Source organism: Phoenix dactylifera, unplaced genomic scaffold (genome assembly GCF_009389715.1).
Source record: "Phoenix dactylifera cultivar Barhee BC4 unplaced genomic scaffold, palm_55x_up_171113_PBpolish2nd_filt_p 000478F, whole genome shotgun sequence".
Taxonomy (NCBI): Eukaryota; Viridiplantae; Streptophyta; class Magnoliopsida; order Arecales; family Arecaceae; genus Phoenix; species Phoenix dactylifera.
The window spans coordinates 261,228-278,361 of NW_024067899.1; the positions used below are offsets into that span (position 1 = coordinate 261,228).

The 17,134-nt window shown below is 37.5% G+C and overlaps 1 long non-coding RNA gene across 2 annotated transcripts; it reads right to left on the reverse strand.

Annotated features, from left to right (window-relative positions):
• Positions 1-1,352: 1,352 nt before the first annotated feature.
• LOC120106145 lies at positions 1,353-15,584 on the reverse strand. Of its 2 annotated transcripts, XR_005508372.1 has the most exons (4): positions 15,520-15,584; positions 15,370-15,448; positions 13,842-13,891; positions 1,353-1,511 (listed from the first exon to the last, which is right to left on the reverse strand). It is a non-coding gene; the product is annotated as an uncharacterized LOC120106145 (long non-coding RNA). The 2 variants fall into 2 exon arrangements; XR_005508371.1 differs by lacking the exon at positions 15,520-15,584 and having other exon boundaries at positions 15,370-15,472.
• Positions 15,585-17,134: the final 1,550 nt, after the last annotated feature.

Sequence of the window (17,134 nt, forward strand, 5' to 3'; positions counted from 1 at the left end):
TGATCCGATTCGAGTGGAGATCCACTTGAGTCATATAACGAAGTTTACTTTTCGCTCTCTCTCTCTATGTGTATATATGTGCGCATATATATATATATATATATATATATATATATATATATATATATATATATATATATATAAAGAGAGAGAGAGAGAGATTTGGGTACACTTGAGTGGATCTTCACTCAAATTTGATCTTTGGTCAGATCTAGATAGAACGATGGAGCCCCACACTAATAACTAGAGTTGTTAAATTATTTCCATACTAAAAATCATATGACTTAGAGATCTTCAGCATATGCATCAAGTGATAAAAAAATTGGACAGTTTAAAAAATATGAAATAATGTATATTTTTTCGACCACTTGATTTATAGGTCAATGGTCTTAAATCATATACTTTTTGGTGCCTAAGAAGTTTAGAGATAATAAATTATATCCAATAGCTCAAATTATCTCTAAATTTGTCTGAATCATAGCAAAAATAGGCTCTTTCGAAAAGAGAATGTGAGTTCAACATAGCAAGATTAAATAAAGAAAATAAAAATGTGATACATTCTAGAAAGGGAAGAATCAAGTTCGTTCCTTGTAACACAATAGAATCTATAATATGGAAGGTGGTTCAAATCTGGCGGCCAAGGAGTACCTTCAGATTGGTTTCGGGTGGTATCTTTCATGCGAAAGAATGATTAATCTTCTTTAGTGATGTCAACCGTTGGATCATTCTGCATGGATCTCAAAGCACTCCAAACTCTATTCATGCACCTCGAAACAGCTATTGCATAATCCAATGATGGATTCGCTCAAGGGAATGATGGTGAGTCCTACTGTGAGGACCCGTGCGGGCGTGTGTTTAGTCCCACATCGGTTATTCGTTGGGTAGATCTTGGGTACTTATACAGGATCAAGGAACCCAAACAATAATCTTCCGGCTAGCCATTTTGGGTGAGGTCTTGGGTTGTTACAAATGGTATCAGAGCGGACCCGGCCCATAACTTATGTGGACTAGGGGACACTGCAGCACGGATCCATTGGGGTTGACCACGGACCGATCGTGGTGTTTGTGATTAGATTTGAATGGATTTGAACCCTTAGCCTGACGAGGACGTCAGGGCTTGAACGGGGGGAGTATGTGAGGACCCGTGCGGGCGTGTGTTTAGTCCCACATCGGTTATTCGCTGGGTAGATCTTGGGTACTTATACAGGATCAAGGAACCTAAACAATAACTTCCGGCTAGCTATTTTGGGTGAGGTCCTGGGTTGTTACAAAATGTCACGCCCCAAATCCGGATCATGACACGGCCGTGCTATTGCTATCTTATGCACACAATAACACGAAGCCACATAAAATTTCATAATAAAAATAAATAGTTTCATTTACTAATATCATAACATTGTTCATGAAGTTGGAACAGTACAGAGCTTCTAAAATCTGATTATTACATAACATTTTCAATTACCCCAACCCTGAATAACATCAAGCTCCCTGCTCCTAGTGGTCTTAATCATCTGTAGGAAAAAAATAGATAAAAAGGTATGAGCTACACAGCTCAGTAAGTAACCAGGTACTATCTTATTGGATCAAGTACAATTATGCCAATGCAGTGATTAAAAAGCCAACAGTTGATGTAAAATAAAACATTTTATAGATTGTTGCCCAGTAGATACAACCCAAGAGGGGGGGGGGGGGTGAATTGGGTCTTTTAAAACTTTTAAGCTACTTCTAGCACTTTTTGATTAATTATGCTAAGTTGTATATATGCGCAGTGAAAGTTAAACTTAGCGACAGTTTGATGTATAGAATGTGACTTGATTGAGTATGCTTGCAACTAAAGAATTCGCGGATAATAGTTAAGCAAGCAATTTATCTAAGTGAGTAAGTGTGTGAGTTAGATAATGACAAAAAGCATTACAAACACAGCAAACATATAGTGGTTCGGTGCACCCCAGCACCTACATCCACTCCCCAAGACTTCTTGGGAATTTCACTATAATCCTACAGATTACAGTCGGTTGTTTTACAAGCTCACAACCCAACTTGTTGTTTTACGAGCGCACAACGAACTCGGTCGGTTTTCCCAGGCTCACCGACTAGAACCACTCCGATTGTTTTTCCGGGATCACAATCAAACCCTTACACGTTGGTTTTACCCTCGGCTCACCAACAAACCTATACCCCGTTGGTTTTCCCTTTGGCTCACCAACAAACCTTAATCCCATTGGTTTTCCCTTTGGCTCACCAACAAACCTTAATCCCGTTGGTTTTCCCTTTGGCTCACCAACAAACCTTACACCGTTGGTTTTTCCTTTGGCTCACCAACAAACCTTTAACCCCTTGATTCAATCCCTTGATTGAATCAAGTTACAAGATATTAAAACAAAGAATAAAAACAAATCAAAGCTTCTTAAACAAGCAGATATGACAATATAAACAAATAGAGTAAAGAGAAGCCCTCAAACGAGTTTTGAAGATGAAGGAGCTCGGCTTCTTCTTTACTTGATCCTCCTCTGATTTGGCATGAAGTAGAGGATCCCCGAGGCAGCACACGGATGGAGAGGAAGCTTTCGGATTCACTTGGATGCTCTTCTTCTCTCTATTTCGTTTTGGATGGCCCTTTTGTGCTTGTGGGAGATTTCCTTTGTAATCTCTTTGAGATCTCTTTCCTAGATGATCTCTCCCACTTCCATGCCTTCTCCCCTAGCTCTCCTCTTGTTTTTATAGCTTTAGATGGCGTGGAAACAAGAATCTAGCCGTTAGAGACAAAAATAGAGCCGTTGGACACAGTCTGCACTTCCTGACAATATTACCGTTGGGATCGGAGTCGACTCGCGCGATCAGGAGTCGACTCGCCTGTTGCAGGAGTCGACTCGTGCTTTACTGGAGACGACTCGGCCACTGTTCCAAATTTGAATTATGGTGCATCCTCGATTGGGAGTCGACTCGTCTTAACCCGGAGTCGACTCGCCAACTTCTGGAGCTGACTTGGCAATTTCGGAGTCGGCTCATCCACTGAAGTCCGTGGATCCAATTTTGAATTTTGTCCTCTCGAGTCGACTCGACTGTCCTGGGAGTCGACTCGAATCTCAGAGCCCGAACTCCCGATCCTCTGTCTTTTGGCTCGTCCAGTCTTGGAGTCGACTCGAACTTCCTTGGAGTCGACTCGGCTCTCAGTTTGCGAAACACAGCCTTCTGCCATCTTGGTGTAGCGCTGCCTTGGAGTCGACTCGAGCTGTCTGGGAGTCGACTCGAATCTCAGAGGCAGTAACTTGGTTTTCTGTCTGTTGATGGTCGCGGAGTCTCGGAGTCGACTCGTGCAATGCGGGAGTCGACTCGAATCTCAGAGTCCCAAAAATGCTCTCTGACTTTTTCCTTGTGTTCCGCTGAGAGTCGACTCTTGCTTTCTTTGGAGTCGACCTACCAACCATCGGAGTCGACTCGCGTTCCACTGGAGTCGACTCGAATCTCAGACCCGAAAACTGCTCTCTGACTTTTCTGCCTGTGACTCCTAGGAGTCGACTCATACTTCTCCGGAGTCGACTCATACTTCTCCGGAGTCGACTCGAATTCCACTGGAGTCGACTCGAAGACTGTTCTTTTGAATTTTTCTTTTGATTTTACTCCTCCAATTTGAATCCTTTGAACTTTAAGCTTGGGCCAATAAATTGTAGCTTTCTTCCAACTTGAGAGCTTTGGAGGCCTTCTTGTGTTCTTCCAACTTGCTATGTTCCTTGCAAAATAAATATCTTTCTCCTTGCAACATAAACATTAGTATCTATACTTCAAGGTTTTGTGATCATCAAAATCAATCTATGAATCAATCTTTGGGTCATCAATCTCCCCCTTTTTGATGATGACAAAACTTGGAGTATATGCAATATAAAAGATATTGATTTCTAGAAGTAATACATAGCTAAGTAGCATGAAGTGGAAAAACATATATATTTAAAAACATACTTCATGATAATGCTTTAGATTTAATCAGCTTAACACAATCAACATATTTAAATTTTAAGCTGATTTGTATTCAATTCAAAGTAATAAAGCATTCTGAGTATATAGCATATACTTAGATATTTCTCCCCCTTTTTGACAACATCAAAAAGATAGTGAAACATTAAGTACAAAGATCAGAGCAGAACACATCGAGTGTGAATTCAAGAGGTTTTCTAATTTGATACCACAGATAGTTTTCTAATCAAGTGTAGGTGGAATCTTCCTTAGGTTAATTCAAGAAGTACTACAAATGATATTCAAGGAAAAACATGAGTGGAAATCTAACCTCTCTTCACTGAGTATGAAAGCTTGTTCGTTTAAGACCTTTTGCCCAATCTATTAAGTATTTTATCAACCATGAGAGCAATTTAATTAATTTTCTTAATGACTTCAAAGTTCTTTTATGATAATAGGAGCATTGGGGCACAAATACCAAAATATGAGTTTATGCAATTTTTGATACATCTTTGAGCTCTTTTAAAGACTTTCTTTTATTTCTTTAGAAAATAAGCATAATTTGATACATAAAATAAAAATATGAATTGGCACAATATTGAAGTTCTAAAGAGCAAGCCAATTAGGACTCATTAGTGAATTCCAAAATAGATTTTCTACGAGATACTCAAGAAAATTTAACACGTTATTCTTCCATTTTTTCATTAAATTAGAGGCTCTTAAGATCAACTATTTGAATTGCAATTTGGTTCATGATTTGTGCAGAAGATATATTAACCAAATGACATGCCTCAAGGTATATCATAAAGATTTTCAGATTTAAATTTCAGATGATACATATTGGAGAGTATTAGGATCACTTTTCATTTAGTATTCTTTCCCTCTCCTATAGATTTATGTAATTAAGTTCCATAAGACCTTTCCTTCTGAAATTTTCTTTCTCCCCCTCAATTGATCATTCCATTTAAGAGTTTAGAATCCTAAGATAATGTTCAATAAGATTGTCAATCTCAAAATTGTATTTTGTATAAGTTTCAGCTTATTTTCATAAGACTCAAGGTTTGAGATAAGACAACCTTTATAGAACTCATCTCAAGGTAATTAAAGCATGTCTTGCAATATAAGGAGGTTCATCAAAATCAATCCATAAAATTCAAAGTATGCATCAAAATAAAGTGTCTTTGGGATAGGATACTGAATATCTAAAGCTCCCCCTCAAAAGATGCATTCTTCTTTAATCATTTTAATTGTTGAATTTCAGACTTTAGTGATAAACGTGAATAACACTGAAATTCTGTAATATCAAGAATGTAGAGTAATCTAGTATTATTCCAAAATTTGTAGTAATTACTCTTTCTAATCCTTTACGAACAAGTTATGCTTTCTCATAATCTTAGAGAAAATGTATAGAAATATTAATCAGAAAATGATTCATTTGAAGCTTAGTTTCTTTCAACCGCATTTACATTTTCTTTCTTTTAGAATCATTTGAGTGAGCTGAAATATTTCTAGCTTTAAGATCATTCACTCTATTGATAGAAGTGTTTAATAATGTAGGAGAGAAAAACATATAGATGATTATTGAAATATATATATTTTTAGAACTCAATTTCTTAATCATAGTTTTTCATGAAGCACAATAAATCTTTTTAATATCAAAATAAAATCATATATTTAGAAATTTTTGTTTGCAATCAAGATCATCGAAAGACACATCATTTGAATCGATATTAGTATACTTTGAAGATAAGAAATGATATGTTTCGGATGCGTATCGGAGCAATCACCAAAGGAAATTAATTCTGTTTTTCGTAAAGTAAGACTTTATTTAAAAATCACATTTAGTTTAAGTTTTTATACAAAATCAGATTCTGAATTACATAGGATTTTCAATAGAGGCTCTCAAACTCATACTTTGAGATATGTATCTTCCACATTATAGCTCATCTTAAATGATTACGATTGAAAATACATATTTCAAACATATAAGAGCATATTCAGAATCTTTGTATTAAATGTTGAGTTTTGGTACGAATTTGAACATTATATACCAAATTTAGGCAAGTTGAAGGATAAAATAAAGTTTATTTTCCCTAAATAGAGATATCCTTCTCTTCTTCTTTATTCAACTTTCAGATTTTAGAGATGATTGCTAACAATAAATCTGAAATTTCTTTTCAATAAAACTAAGCAAAAAATGTTATGTAGTATTTCAAACATTCAATCAAGTTGTCCAAGTATGGGGTACTACAAAAGATATTGAGAACCCATAATTTAAAATATCATGCCACATGCAAAATATAGTGTGTGTTAAGTCATACATTAAAATATTAAGAACAAGCATGTCAAGTATCAAAATCAATTCTTTTTAAATAAACTCCCCCTATTTAAATATAATTTTGCACTGATTTCATCCTTAAAGTGTGTTTCCATGTGACTAAAAATTTGAATTGATTTTTTTTTGTATACTTTCATTTACTTTGTTTTTCATTTTTACTTTCTTATGCTCTGTACTCTATTTACTCCCTATCCGGTGGAGTTGGGAAGGGGCACGAGGTACTACCACTAGCCTCCCTCTTGTGCCGTCCCTAATATGCCCTACACCGAATAGTTGGGTCAAATAGTGCCGGGTACTACCACTAGCCTCCCCATTGGCACCATCCCTATGATGAGCAATATAGAAAGGTTAAAATGTTTACTTCAAAACCTCCCTGTTTAAGTGTAATTAATTATGGATTTTATCCCTTCCAAAAGAATGCTCACACAAGTCTCACAAATGTGTCGAATATATTAAGTTTGTTTTGCTTTTCCTTAAGGTTGAAGTGTTTGCCTTTACTTGGATTTTACTTCTCTTGAATAATATCCATTTTCTTTTCTTTATCTCTCTCTCTTTTTGTTATTCTCAAGTAATCTACATGAAAGAGCAGAATAAAAAAATAACGAAATATATCGTATAGAGGTATATCATGCAAACACTATTTTCATTATGCCCAAGAATTCGTAGCTTCTCACAAGTCATTCTAAATCAGAGTTTTAATCATATACTTGTGTATTTCATGGTTATGATACAGCCATAGAAATATTTTAGATTGAGCAAACCATGAAACAATTTCTAAAAGTATAAGTCAGTCAATACACATATAGACATGATATTAAAAATTAATAATTAAAGAATTTAATCATGCCATAATAGGATTTAAGTTATTGACTTAGCTCAATTAATTTGTGAGAAAGGTATCTAAAGTTACCTATTCATTGTATGTTCTTCAAGCCAAACTAGATTTCTTATGTGTGAGCTTTTGGCTGAAGAAGATCCTCTCTCTTGTTTGCATGTGAATGTTTAGTGTATCTTACATGAAGATATCCTTCAAGTTGAAATTTCTCATTTTTCTTTCTTGAAGGAAGGTTATTAGTTTCTTTAAGATACAAAGCATTCATCCAACATATATATTTTTTAACTAGATGACTCAATATAAGATATGACAATAGTTGCATGTTGAGTCACTTTACTCAAGAGATTCCCTAAATATAAGCAAGCACATATCACTTGAACTAAAGAGATAGTTTCATTAAATCAGATGGTTCAAGGACAAGCATGTGAGGCAATAGGTATATTTATCAAGGTCAAATCAATTTCTTATTTTCAAAATCAATTTAGTTTAGATTTTATTCAATAAGGCACGCTAGCTAAGTTTTAATCAACTTATCTTAAACAGTTGTTTCTATCACAATTCAGATTATGATTTATTTGTTTATCAATAAAATATGATTCATTAAAGTTAGATTGATGTCTTGCACAAGGTCACATAATGAGCATACAACCTGGTCTACTAGCTGTATGATAAAATAATTATTCTATCATGCTTCAATACAGCTTTAAACAGTAGATCTATTTTGCTCATTCTTTTCAAATTCTATAAGATGGGGTCATAGACATACCTTCTTCATGCCAATCTTCTATGAGAGTTTTCTTGTGGACTAACATTGGTCAATGAAGATCCCCTTTCCTGTTTGTCTTAATTTGGAGTTTGAGAGAAGATGTTAATTCATTCATCATACATATTTCAAACTCACCTTGCAATATAACTCTTCATTAGTAGAACCAGAAATGATGTCATTAATGTATACTTTGAGCGAGTGAGGTGTCACACATTTTTTGATGCAAAGAATTATCACTATTACCTTCTATCAAAAAGGTTATTTAAGCTTTTATATCATGCTCTTGATGCTTGTATCAAACCATATATTGCTTTATCATATTTGTAATGAGTATTTTCAAATATGGTGGTTATTTAACATAGATCTACCTTTTAATGAAATAACCACATAGGAGTGCATTCTACACATTCATTTGATAGAGAATAAAGCTCATTAAGCAAACAAATGATAATGGTGATTTTTACTTTTAATTATGCAAGAAACTTATCAAGATCTATTTCATTTTTTTTTCTTGATTTAGTCTTTTAACAGTCATCACTTTTTCTTTATTAAGAGCATATCTGAAAAATCCAAGTTGGTTCTAATTATTAACAAGTTTTTCAGATTGTTATATGTAAAAGATTAACCATACATAATTTAATTTTAGTATCTTGATAATAAATCATTAGTCTCATAAAGAATAAAATACCTTGATATTTTTGCAACTAAAAACTTTTCATTGAATACTCTATATGCATTGCTTGATGAATGATATCCAAGGATAGACATATCTCTATCAGATTTGGCATTATTTTCATAAGAGCATATCAAGCATAACATGTACGACTGAAAAATATGAAAGATATGCAATGGTTCATTTTCCATTTTTCAGAAGATCAAAATTTTCATCAAAAATAGAAATCATATGTATGACAAGCAGTGATGATAGTCTTTTAAAAATTATAAGTAGATGACTATCATACATAATTGTCTTTTTCATTTCTTCAAGAATTCTATTAATCCTATTTTGCTTATGGTGTCCTTGGTGCTGAAATCATTGGATTTAATATTATTTTCTGTATAACCTTTATCAGGATTTTGGTTTTCAACACTGTGCCATGATACTCTTTATCTTCACAGTTTGGAAACCTTTATCATTTGAACCACTTTTACAAGATTTAGTAAATACAGAAAAATACTTCAGTTTTATTTTTCAAGAATAAATCCAATGTAAGCTTTTGAAAAACTTGGAGATGGAAACAACATCTTTAGATTTAGAAATGATTTTTGTTTGTTTCCTTAGTTAGCATGCATAGCAAAACTTTGACCTTTAAGTAGATAATCTAAGTAAGCTTATGGCAAGGTCTTTTGAGATTAAGTACATACTAGCATGAGTTGATTTTATATGCCAAGGATGGTTTCTTGGTATTCATAGTGTATATATTCAAAAGCATACCAAGTACACATTATCATATCTATGATCAATAAACAATAATGCCATGGATAATAACTCTCAATCAAGCATATAGAGAATTCATAGAGTTATTCTTAATAAATTGATTAATCATTTAGCAACTTATCCAATAGTGAGTAAAGTATACTAAAAAATGAAGAGATTTGATTATATTTCCAAAAGTATTTTCTATATCACAAAATTGATCACTACTAGCAAATCATATCAAATACTAAAGCACAAATAATGATGAGATGCAAGAATTACTGATTTCATTATTATTTTTTTTTTTGTTAATAACTTTTTAAGTTTCTTTATGTTCCATAGGTACCTTGGTACACCTATGTGTACATCCTCATTTTCTCATTTTGGGTACCCAAGCTTGCTTGAGTCCTTGAGAGTTAGGACATATGGTTCCTTTTGGAACCCATATCTGTTTAATAGTAATAACTTTACCATTTGATTTAATTATACTAGAACGATAGGTAAAGTTGTTATTCCCATTCTTTTCATGTTTGAGATAAGTTATCTTATTTAATGGTTTGCATGGTGAATTGATAACCTTTTTCTCTAGAGGTTTATTGTTAAGTAAATGAGTCAAGCCAAGTTTTGATTTATCATAAGCAACATATTGGCTTTCAAACATCATTTTCAATCGTTCTGAGCTTACGGTGAATTTGTTAATAAAAGATTTTAATTGATTAATTTCTTTACTTAAGTTTTGATTTTTTCTAATTAAGCTATAATTTTTCTGAATTAATTCTTCTGAAAATGAGCTTAAGCTTTCATTTTCAGAATTTAGTTTCTCTTGTATTTCATCATTAGAATTTCTTTCTTTTGAAATTTTCAGATTTAGTTTCTTAAGATTTTTATTCTTTACAGCTAATTTTCTACATTCACTATACAAATCGTGAAAAGCATTTAATAATTCATCATAAGAGAATTCGTCTTGAAAATCATTTGAGGTAAAAGTAGATTCAGATTTTACCTTGTCTTCCTGTGCCATAAAGCACAAATCCGTTACCTCTTGTAGTTTCTTGGAGCTAATATCATCATTGTTGCTCCTAACTTTTATTTTCTGGCTTGACTCTTTCTTGGTCAAGGCTTTCTTCCTTTTTATCTCTTTCTTCCTTTCTTCTTGCTTCCTCTTTTTCTTTGTCTTTAGGAAGCTGATTTGCCTCGGAGTCGACTCGGACCGTATTGGAGTCGACTTGGTTATCTTGAGGGTCGACTCTGAAATACTTGGAGTCGACTCGACTGAGGTGGGAGATTCAACACCTTTTTCTGCAGTCTCATTGTTAGAATGTAATTGAAGCACATGAGAGCTAATCTGAGATTTATCATAAATATTTTCTAAAGTATCCCAGATCTCCTTAGCAGATAAGCATGCAGAAATTTCATTAAACTTTGTTTCTTGAATAGCACAATATAATATGTTCATAGCATCAGCATTCAATTGTGCTAAGTCCTTTTCATTAAAAGTTTGAGAGAGTATGTGAAGATCATTTATTATGATTTTCCATAAGTAATAGTTTTGTGATTGAATAAAGATGCGCATGCGTATTTTCCAATGTGTATAGTTTATGCCATTAAATAGTGGAGGTGTATTAATTGATTGTCCTTCTCCTAGAAAACTATCTATTTGAGTTGTCATGGTCTTTGGCTCTAGTCGGTTAAGACTATAAATAATATTTGAGCACCTGCTCTGATACCACTTGTTGCCCAGTAGATACAACCCAAGAGGGGGGGGGGGGTGAATTGGGTCTTTTAAAACTTTTAAGCTACTTCTAGCACTTTTTGATTAATTATGCTAAGTTGTATATATGCGCAGTGAAAGTTAAACTTAGCGACAGTTTGATGTATAGAATGTGACTTGATTGAGTATGCTTGCAACTAAAGAATTCGCGGATAATAGTTAAGCAAGCAATTTATCTAAGTGAGTAAGTGTGTGAGTTAGATAATGACAAAAAGCATTACAAACACAGCAAACATATAGTGGTTCGGTGCACCCCAGCACCTACATCCACTCCCCAAGACTTCTTGGGAATTTCACTATAATCCTACAGATTACAGTCGGTTGTTTTACAAGCTCACAACCCAACTTGTTGTTTTACGAGCGCACAACGAACTCGGTCGGTTTTCCCAGGCTCACCGACTAGAACCACTCCGATTGTTTTCCCGGGATCACAATCAAACCCTTACACGTTGGTTTTATCCTCGGCTCACCAACAAACCTATACCCCGTTGGTTTTCCCTTTGGCTCACCAACAAACCTTAATCCCGTTGGTTTTCCCTTTGGCTCACCAACAAACCTTAATCCCGTTGGTTTTCCCTTTAGCTCACCAACAAACCTTACACCGTTGGTTTTTCCTTTGGCTCACCAACAAACCTTTACACCCTTGATTCAATCCCTTGATTGAATCAAGTTACAAGATATTAAAACAAAGAATAAAAACAAATCAAAGCTTCTTAAACAAGCAGATATGACAATATAAACAAATAGAGTAAAGAGAAGCCCTCAAACGAGTTTTGAAGATGGAGGAGCTCGGCTTCTTCTTTACTTGATCCTCCTCTGATTTGGCATGAAGTAGAGGATCCCCGAGGCAGCACACGGATGGAGAGGAAGCTTTCGGATTCACTTGGATGCTCTTCTTCTCTCTATTTCATTTTGGATGGCCCTTTTGTGCTTGTGGGAGATTTTCTTTGTAATCTCTTTGAGATCTCTTTCCTAGATGATCTCTCCCACTTCCATGCCTTCTCCCCTAGCTCTCCTCTTGTTTTTATAGCTTTAGATGGCGTGGAAACAAGAATCTAGCCGTTAGAGACAAAAATAGAGCCGTTGGACACAGTCTGCACTTCCTGACAATATTACCGTTGGGATCGGAGTCGACTCGCGCGATCAGGAGTCGACTCGCCTGTTGCAGGAGTCGACTCGTGCTTTACTGGAGACGACTCGGCCACTGTTCCAAATTTGAATTATGGTGCATCCTCGACTGGGAGTCGACTCGTCTTAACCCGGAGTCGACTCGCCAACTTCTGGAGCTGACTTGGCAATTTCGGAGTCGGCTCATCCACTGAAGTCCGTGGATCCAATTTTGAATTTTGTCCTCTCGAGTCGACTCGACTGTCCTGGGAGTCGACTCGAATCTCAGAGCCCGAACTCCCGATCCTCTGTCTTTTGGCTCGTCCAGTCTTGGAGTCGACTCGAACTTCCTTGGAGTCGACTCGGCTCTCAGTTTGCGAAACACAGCCTTCTGCCATCTTGGTGTAGCGCTGCCTTGGAGTCGACTCGAGCTGTCTGGGAGTCGACTCGAATCTCAGAGGCAGTAACTTGGTTTTCTGTCTGTTGATGGTCGCGGAGTCTCGGAGTCGACTCGTGCAATGCGGGAGTCGACTCGAATCTCAGAGTCCCAAAAATGCTCTCTGACTTTTTCCTTGTGTTCCGCTGAGAGTCGACTCTTGCTTTCTTTGGAGTCGACCTACCAACCATCGGAGTCGACTCGCGTTCTACTGGAGTCGACTCGAATCTCAGACCCGAAAACTGCTCTCTGACTTTTCTGCCTGTGACTCCTAGGAGTCGACTCATACTTCTCCGGAGTCGACTCATACTTCTCCGGAGTCGACTCGAATTCCACTGGAGTCGACTCGAAGACTGTTCTTTTGAATTTTTCTTTTGATTTTACTCCTCCAATTTGAATCCTTTGAACTTTAAGCTTGGGCCAATAAATTGTAGCTTTCTTCCAACTTGAGAGCTTTGGAGGCCTTCTTGTGTTCTTCCAACTTGCTATGTTCCTTGCAAAATAAATATCTTTCTCCTTGCAACATAAACATTAGTATCTATACTTCAAGGTTTTGTGATCATCAAAATCAATCTATGAATCAATCTTTGGGTCATCATAGATGATATACACAAATCAGGTCATAAAGCAATGCATGTTCTATCCATAAAAGTTTATAATCATGATAATGCAAGTCATATAAAAATATTGCCATTTATCCATACTTTATAAAACATACTCTCAGATGGATGTGCTGTTATGGTCACTATAATCCCGTGACAGGGCCTGTTAATCTTAGTCGACTAATTCTGTTATTCGTTACCAACTTTAACCCGTTGGCAGAGGGCCTGTTATTCTTTGGATGCTAGCTCCAGGGTGTCGACTGGCCTCTATTTCTAGAGGTGGTCATAGCTATCTGAAAGTTCATAAATCATATTCTTTTTCTTTCATAAATCATAATCATCATAAATAGGTTTGAAAATGATAAATGGCATTATATAATTTAAAATGCATAAACATGCCTCAAATATCATTTTTCATACAGTTTAACATAATCATAATTTCATAACTCATACATCATCAAATATTCATGAAGGATGCTCTTTAATCAAATTCATGTATCACATGCAATCATATACTTGATCCTAATTTTGAGGAAAATATATCATAAGCAATACATTTTCATAATGATGAATAAACAGTAATTTAAAAACTTTAAGATCAGTGCCAAGGTTACTTACTGCAATATGCTTTCCAATTTCTTACGTCCGGGTGACAAATCCTTGATCACCTAAATAAATCACATAAGGGTCGCATTATTCTCTATTTATTTTATAATTTTCTAATTTATCATAACATGAATTTACTTGCTTGGATCTCAAGTCTAATTTATTTAATTTAGAGCCCTTGGCCTCGATTTAGAACCAGATTGGGTTCACGTAGGTCAATTGGGTCTTTAATTAAAGAATTGGGCTCGGTTCCTGATTGGGTCTAGCCCTATCGGGTCAATTTGGTCTTCTGATTATGTTATTGGGCTCAATTTCAAGTCCAATTAAGTTTAATTTTGGTCCAGGGTCAATGTGGCTCATCTAGGCTTGAGTCAGGGTCAGCCCAAAGTCAATTCGGTCTCAATTTAGTTAAACTGGTTTTGAATTGGGCTTGATTCATATTCAATTTGGGTCTGCTGAGACTAACTCAGCTTAATTAGGTTCAGATCCAACTCAATTGGGTTTAATTTGGTTCGGATTTAACCTAATTTATAGTTTGGGTTCGTCCGGACTTAGCCTAATCTGACTGGGCTCGGTTTTAATCAAATTTGGCTAAACCCTTTTTTTTTTTATTTGAGCCTAACAGGTTCGGATCCGTACCCGGATCAGACCCGTTAGGTCGGACCCGTTAAGGGTCTCTCACTTCTTTTCTTTTTTTTTTTTTCCTTTCCTTTTCTTTTCTTTTTCTTTTCTTTTTCTTCTTTTCTTCTTTTTCTTTTCTTCCTTCTTCCTTCTTCCTTCCCGAACCTTCTTCTCCCATTTTTTTTTTCTTTCTTTTTCTTCTCCTCCTCTTCTCTTCTCCCGATTTCTCCTTCCCCCTTTTCTTCCCATTTCTTCTCCCATGGAGGGAGGAGGGCGAGCTCGGGAGGAACAGGCAGCGGCCGATGGCGCCCGGCGGCCGGCCCGCGGCGCCCACGGCCACACCCGCGGCCGTGCCCGTGGTCGTGCTCGGGGGCGCATCGGCGGCCCGCGGCCGCGTCTGCCTCCCGCTGCCGGCGACCCGCGTCCCACGGCCGACGACCCGCGGCCCACGGCCGAGGCCGGTGTCCGCGATTGCGGCTGCGGATCACCCACTGGTAAGTCTTTTTTTTTTTTTTTATCTTCTCCTCCCCCTTCCTTCTCCTGTGAAGGGGAATAGGCTCGGGAGAGGGTCGGCTTGGGGCCGACGGCACCAGCTGCGCCTATGGCAGCCTCGGTAGCCGCGGTCTGCCTCCCCCTCTTCATCTCTCTTATTCTTTTTTTTTTTTTTCTTCCTCCCCTTCTTTCTCCCGTGGAGTGGAGATCGGACTCGGGGAGGGCCTGAGCCACAGCCGGTGGCGCTCCCCGGCCGGTCAGCGACACCGGCCGCGCCTGCAGCCGCAACTGGTGCTCGCGGCCGACGGCCTGCGGCCGCCGTGGCCTGTGACCGATGCTGCTCGGCCACCCCGACCGACGCCCGTCTTTTTTTTTTTTTATCTCTAAGCTGGATCTTAAAAAAAAAATAAATGAAGAAGGGCTTTACCTGCTTTGAAGGGGATCGTTCGTCTCCTACTCCGACGATGCAGCCCTCTGCTCCGACGGCGTGGGTCTAACACCGGATCCTGCCAACCGTGAAGGTTTGTGAGAGAGAGAGACAGTGAAGAAGAGGGAAGAGGATGATGAAATTTCCCACCGATCGAGGCTTCTTGAAGCCTCTGATTGCTGGGAAAGGCGGGCGGTTGTAACCGCCCACCATCGACGGTGTAATGCCCCCCCCCCTCCGTTTCTCTTGGGAGTGAGGCGGTTATCACATTCTCCCCTCCTTATTAAAATTTCGTCCTCGAAATTTACATACCTGCATTGTCAAAGAGTTGTGGATGTCTCGCTCGCATATCCTCCTCAAGCTCCCATGTGGCCTCTCTCTCCGAATGGTTGCTCCACTGAACTTTCACATAGGGGATGATACGTCGCCTCAGGACCTGCTCCTTATGATCAATGATGCGTATAGGATACTCTTATAAATCAGGTCTCTATCAATCTGCAGGGGCTCGTGCTGTACTATATGGCTGGAATCAGGAATGTATCTCCGTAGAAGAGAAACGTGAAAGACATTATGCACACTGGATAACTCTGGTGGCAAAGCTAGTGTTAGCATCCCACATATGCCATGAAAATTTCGAATAATTTTCAGATTGCAGCGGAAAAACTATGCGGGATCCGTTCATCGCATGAACGTATTTTAAAACCATTCGTTTGTAGATAGATTAGAATTAAATTATTTTAAACCATTTTAAAATCATTAAGAAGATCAGATCTTCACCTTGTGCGGATAGATGGTCTCCGCAAATCTGATTTACGTGGATTTGTAGAAGGTTCGATGGAAGCCGCACACGCGTCCGGCCTCTACGGGTATCCACACGAGGTAATGATTCGATCGAAGCCTATGTATCTCCCCGGGGTGCTAGCTCCCTTGCAGAGATGGCTTTTGATGGCTGAAGTCCTCCCTTTCAATCAACTCTTGAATGCTTAGGGAGGAGGAGGAAGAAAGACGGATCAAAGGGAACAAGAACAAAACACTTTCAGCTTTTTTCCCTTTTCTTTTGTTGGCACCAAGAATGAAGAAGGAGGAGAGCCACCAAGGATTCTTCTTCCTCTTCTCTTGCTTGCAGATGAAAGGAGGAGGAAGGGGGTCCTATTTGCTGCCGTGAACACCAAAAGAGGGATTAGAGGAGGGGCCGAACCCCTCCTCCTTTTATTTCTCCATGAGATAAGGATGAGCTCCTTATTTTTAGGAGCTCACCCTTATCTCCCCAATTCGGCAGCAAGGAGGGGCTTACGCCCCTCCTTTTTCTTCCACGCACTTCCCAAGGGGAGGGGCGTGGGCCCCTCCCCCATATCCCATTTTATTAGCCATTTAATCAAATTAAGTGGCAAGATGGTTTGGGTTCATTTTATGAGTCCAATCCTAGTCAAAATAGGATTTTTATGAACCCATTTCAATTTCCTCCAATTCCTAATCCAATTAGAATTTAATTGAGCCATGACTCATTGAACTCTTCAATCCTAATCTAATTAGGAGTCATGAAATTAATTAAATTAAATTTAAAATTAATTAGGACTTAAAATAATCCTAATCTAATTAGGACTTATTAAATTTCAGCCCTAAGACAATTAGGACTTTAAAAATCCTATTCCAAATAGGATTCTAATTTAATTTGAAATACTAATCCAATTAGGACTCTAAGGATCCTACTCCAAGTAGGACTCGTGATCAAGTCCAATTAATTAAATTTAATTAATTAAATTAA